Consider the following 6,444-nt stretch of genomic DNA (forward strand, 5'->3'; position numbering starts at 1 on the left):
CTTCGACCAGAGGCTCATACACCTCACTACACATATGTTTCCTTGCCATAGATCACATTCTTGGATTTATGGTGGAGACCATTTCTTTGTCAAAAATCCATAGGTGTTAGCCTTTAGTGTCATTGAAAATGGTCGTTCATGGATATTTTCGACAAAAATGGGGGTTGCGTGGCCATTGATCATCGACCAGAGGCTCGTACACTTCACCCCACATATGTTTTCTTGCCATAGATCACAATCTTGGATTTCTCGTGGAGACCATTTGTTGGTCAAAAATTCGTAGGTATTAGCCTTCAGTGTCATTGAAAATGGTCATTCATGGCTATTTTCGACAAAAATGGGGGTTGTGTCGCCATTAATCATCGACTAGAGGCTCGTACACCTCACCCCACATAAGTTTCCTTGCCATAGATCACATTCTTGGATTTCTGGTGGAGACCATTTCTTGGTCAAAAATCCGTAGGTGTTAGCCTTCGGTATTATTGAAAATGGTCATTCATGGCTATTTTCGACAAAAATGGGGGTTGTGTGGCAATTGATCATCGACCAAAGGCTCATACACCTCACCCCACATATGTCTCCTTGCCATAGACCACATTCTTGGATTTCTGGTGAAGACCATTTCTTGGTCAAAAATCCATAGGTGTTAGCCTTCAGTGTCATTGAAAATGGTCGTTCATGGCTATTTTCGACAAAAATGGGGGTTGTGTAGCCATTGATCATCGACTAGAGGCTTGTACACGTCACCCCACATATGTTTTCTTGCTATAGATCACATTCTTGGATTTCTGGTGGAGACCATTTCTTGGTCAAAAACCCGTACGTGTTAGCCTTCGGTATTATTGAAAATGGTCGTTCATGGCTATTTTTGACAAAATAGAGGTTCTGTGACCATTGATCATCGACCAGAGGCTCATACACCTCACCCCACATATGTTTCCTTGACATAGATCACATTTTTGGATTTCTGGTGGAGACCATTTCTTGGGCAAAAATCCAAATGTGTTAGCCTTTGGTATTATTGAAAATGGTCATTCATGGCTATTTTCGACAAAAATGGGGGTTGTGTGGCCATTAATATTCAACCAGAGGCTCATACACCTCACTACACATATGTTTTCTTGCCATAGATCACATTCTTGGATCTATGGTGGAGACCAGTTCTTGGTCAAAAATCCAAAGGTGTTAGCCTTCATTGTCATTGAAAATAGTCGTTCATGGCAATTTTCGACAAAAATGGGGGTTGTGTGGCCATTGATAATCGACCAGGGGCTCGTACACCTCACCCCACATATGTTTCCTTGCCATAGATGACATTCTTGGATTTCTGGTGGAGACCATTTCTTGTTCAAAAATCCGTAGGTGTTAGCCTTCGGTATTATTGAAAATGGCCGTTCATGGCTATTTTTGACAAAAATGGGGGTTGTGTGGCCATTTATCATCGACCAGAGGCTCGTACACCTCACCCCACATATGTTTAATTGCCATAGATAACAATCTTGGATTTCTCATGGAGACCATTTCTTGGTCAAAAATCCGTACGTGTTAGCCTTCGGTATTATTGAAAATGTTCGTTCATGGTTGTTTTCGACAAAAATGGGGGTTCTGTGGCCATTGATCATCGACCAGAGGCTCGTACACCTCACCACAAATATGTTTCCTTGCCATAGATCATATTCTTGGATTTCTGGTGGAGACGATTTCTTGGTCAAAAATCCGTAGGTGTTAGCCTTCAGAATTATTGAAAATAGTCGTTCATGGCTATTTTCAACAAAAATGGGGGTTGTGTGGCCATTGATCATCGATCAGAGGCTCGTACACCTCACCCCACATATGTTTCCTTGCCATAGATCACATTCTTGGATTTCTGGTGGAGACCATTTCTTGGTCAAAAATTCGTAGGTGTTAGCCTTCGGTATTATTGAAAATGGTCGTTCATGGCTATTTTTGACAAAAATGGGGGTTGTGTGGCCATTTATCATCGACCAGAGGCTCGTACACCTCACCCCACATATGTTTAATTGCCATAGATCACAATCTTGGATTTCTCGTGGAGACCATTTCTTGGTCAAAAATCCGTACGTGTTAGCCTTCGGTATTATTGAAAATGGTCGTTCATGGCTATTTTTGACAAAAATGGGGGTTGTGTGGCCATTTATCATGGACCAGAGGCTCGTACACCTCACCCCACATATGTTTAATTGCCATAGATCACAATCTTGGATTTCTCGTGGAGACCATTTCTTGGTCAAAAATCCGTACATGTTAGCCTTCGGTATTATTGAAAATGGTCGTTCATGGCTATTTTCGACAAAAATGGGGGTTGTGTGGCCATTGATCATCGACCAGAGGCTCGTACACCTCACCACAAATATGTTTCCTTGCCATAGATCATATTCTTGGATTTCTGGTGGAGACGATTTCTTGGTTAAAAATCCGTAGGTGTTAGCCTTCAGAATTATTGAAAATGGTCGTTCATGGCTATTTTCAACAAAAATGGGGGTTGTGTGGCCATTGATCATCGATCAGAGGCTCGTACACCTCACCCCACATATGTTTCATTGCCATAGATCACATTCTTGGATTTCTAGTGGAGACCATTTCTTGGTCAAAAATCCGTAGGTGTTAGCCTTCGGTATTATTGTAAATGGTCGTTCATGGCTATTTTCGACAAAAATGGGGGTTGTGTGGCCATTGATCATCGACCAGAGGCTCATACACCTCACCCCACATATGGTTCCTTGCCATAGATAACATTCTTGAATTTCTGGTGGAGACCATTTCTTGGTCAAAAATCCGTACGTGTTAGCCTTCGGTATTATTGAAAATGGTCATTCATGGCTATTTTCGACACAAATGGGGGTTGTGTGGCCATTGATCTTCGACCAGAGGCTCATACACCTCAATACACATATGTTTCCTTGCCATATATCACATTCTTGGATTTATGGTGGAGACCATTTCTTGGTCAAAATCCATAGGTGTTAGCCTTCAGTGTCATTGAAAATGGTCGTTCATCGCTATTTTCGACAAAAATGGGGGTTGTGTGGCCATTGATCATCGACCAGAGGCTCGTACACTTCACCCCACATATGTTTTCTTGCCATAGATCACAATCTTGGATTTCTCGTGGAGACCATTTGTTGGTCAAAAATTCGTAGGTGTTAGCCTTTTGTGTCATTGAAAATGGTCATTCATGGCTATTTTCGACAAAAATGGGGGTTGTCTCGCCATTGATCATCGACCAGAGGCTCGTACACCTCACCCCACATAAGTTTCCTTGCCATAGATCACATTCTTGGATTTTTGGTGGAGACCATTTCTTGGTCAAAAATACGTAGGTGTTAGCCTTCGGTATTATTGAAAATGGTCGTTCATGGCTATTTTCGACAAAATGGGGGTTTTGTGGCAATTGATCATCGACCAAAGGCTCATACACCTCACCCCACATATGTTTCCTTGCCATAGACCACATTCTTGGATTTCTGGTGGAGACCATTTCTTGGTCAAAAATCTGTTGGTGTTAGCCTTCCGTATTATTGAAAATGGTCGTTCATGGCTATTTTCGACTAAAATGGGGGTTGTGTGGCCATTTATCATCGACCAGAGGCTCGTACACCTCACCCCACATATGTTTACTTGCCATAGATCACATTCTTGGATTTCTGGTGGAGACCATTTCTTGGTTAAAAATCCGTACGTGTTAGCCTTCGGTATTATTGAAAATGGTCATTTATGGCTATTTTCGACAAAAATGGGGGTTGTGTGGCCATTGATTATCGACCAGAGGCTCGTACACCTCACCCCACATATGTTTCCTTGCCATAGATCACATTCTTGGATTTCTGGTGGTGACCATTTCTTGGTCAAAAATCCGTAGGTGTTAGCCTTCGGTATTATTGAAAATGGTCGTTCATAGCTATTTCCGACAAAAATGGGGGTTGTGTGGCCATTGATCATCGACCAAAGGCTCATACACCTCACCCCACATATGTTTCCTTGCCATAGACCATATTCTTGGTTTCTGGTGGAGACCATTTGTTGGTCAAAAATCTGTAGGTGTTAGCCTTCGGTATTATTGAAAATGGTCGTTCATGGCTATTTTCATAAAAAATGGGGGTTGTGTGGCCATTTATCATCAACCAGAGGCTCGTACACCTCACCCCACATATGTTTCCTTTCCATAGATCACATTCTTGGATTTCTAGTGGAGACCATTTCTTGGTCAAAAATTCGTACGTGTTAGCCTTCGGAATTATTGAAAATTGTCGTGGTCGTTCATGGCTATTTTCGACAAAATGGGGGTTGTGTGGCCATTGATCATCGACCAGAGGCTCGTACACCTCACCCACATATGTTTCCTTGCCGTAGATCACATTCTTGGATTTCTGGTGGAGACCATTTCTTGGTCAAAAATCCGTACGTGTTAGCCTTCGGTATTATTGAAAATGGTCGTTCATGGCTATTTTCGACAAAATAGAGGTTCTGTGGCCATTGATCATCGACCAGAGGCTCATACACCTCACCCACATATGTTTCCTTGCCGTAGATCACATTCTTGGATTTCTGGTGGAGACCATTTCTTGGGCAAAAATCCGAATGTGTTAGCCTTCGGTATTATTGAAAATGGTTATTCATGGCTATTTTCGACAAAAATGTGGGTTGTGTGGCCATTTATCTTCAACCAGAGGCTCATACACCTCACTACACATATGTTTTCTTGCCATAGATCACATTCTTGGATCTATGGTGGAGACCAGTTCTTGGTCAAAAATACATAGGTGTTAGCCTTCAGTGTCATTGAAAATAGTCGTTCATGGCTATTTTCGACAATAATGGGGGTTGTGTGGCCATTGATAATCGACCAGAGGCTCATACACCTCACCCCACATATGTTTCCTTGCCATAGATCACATTCTTAGATTTCTGGTGGAGACCATTTCTTGGTAAAAAATCTGTAGGTGTTAGCCTTCGGAATTATTGAAAATGGTCGTTCATGGCTATTTTCGACAAAAATGGGGGTTGTGTGGCCATTGATCATCGACCAGAGGATCATACACCTCACCCCACATATGTTTTATTGCCATAGATCAAAATCTTGGATTTCTCGTGGAGACCATTTCTTGGTCAAAAATCCGTACGTGTTAGCCTTCGGTATTATTGAAAATGGTCGTTCATGGCTATTTTTGACAAAAATGGGGGTTGTTTGGCCATTGATCATCGACCAGAGGCTCGTACACCTCACCCGACATATAATTCCTTGCCATAGATCATTTTCTTGGATTTCTGGTGGAGACGATTTCTTGGTCAAAAATCCTTAGGTGTTAGCCTTCGGTATTATTGAAAATGGTCGTTCATGGCTATTTTCGACAAAAATGGGGGTTCTGTGGCCATTGATCATCGACCAGAGGCTCGTACACCTCACCTCACATATGTTTCCTTGCCATAGATCAAATTCTTGAATTTCTGGTGGAGACCATTTCTTGGTCAAAAATCCATAGGTGTTAGCCTTCGATATTATTGTAAATGGTTGTTCATGGCTATTTTCAATAAAAATGGGGGTTGTGTGGCCATTGATCATCGACCAGAGGCTCATACACCTCACCCCACATATGTTTTCTTGCCATATATCACATTCTTGGATTTCTGGTGGAGACCATTTCTTGGTCAAAAATCTGTAGGTGTTAGCCTCTGGTATTATTGAAAATGGTCGTGCATGGCTATTTTGATAAAAAATGGGGGTTGTATGGCCATTTATCATCAACCAGAGGCTCGTACACCTCACCTCACATATGTTTCTTGCCATAGATCACATTCTTGGATTTCTGGTGGAGACCATTTCTTGGTCAAAAATTCGTACGTGTTAGCCTTCGGTATTATTGAAAATGGTTGTTCATGGCTATTTTCGACAAAATGGGGGTTTGTGTCCATTGATCATCGACCAGAGGCTCGTACACCTCACTACACATATGTTTCCTTGCCATATATCACATTCTTGGATTTATGGTGGAGACCATTTCTTGGTCAAAAATCCGAATGTGTTAGCCTTCGATATTTTTGAAAATGGACATTCATGGCTATTTTCGATAAAAATGGGGGTTGTTTCGCCATTGATCTTCGACCAGAGGCTCATACACCTCACCCCACATATGTTTCCTTGCCATAGATCACATTCTTGGATTTCTGGTGGAGACCATTTCTTGGGCAAAAATCCATAGGTGTTAGCCTTCAGTGTCATTGAAAATGGTCGTTCTTGGCTATTTTCGACAAAATAGAGGTTATGTAGCCATTGATCATCGACCAGAGGCTCATACACCTCACCCCAAATATGTTTCCTTGCCATAGATCACATTCTTGGATTTCTGGTGGAGACCATTTCTTGGGCAAAAATCCGAATGTGTTAGCCTTCGATATTTTTGAAAATGGTCATTCATGGCTATTTTC

This window comes from Zea mays, chromosome 9 (assembly GCF_902167145.1).
Source record: "Zea mays cultivar B73 chromosome 9, Zm-B73-REFERENCE-NAM-5.0, whole genome shotgun sequence".
NCBI lineage: Eukaryota > Viridiplantae > Streptophyta > Magnoliopsida > Poales > Poaceae > Zea > Zea mays.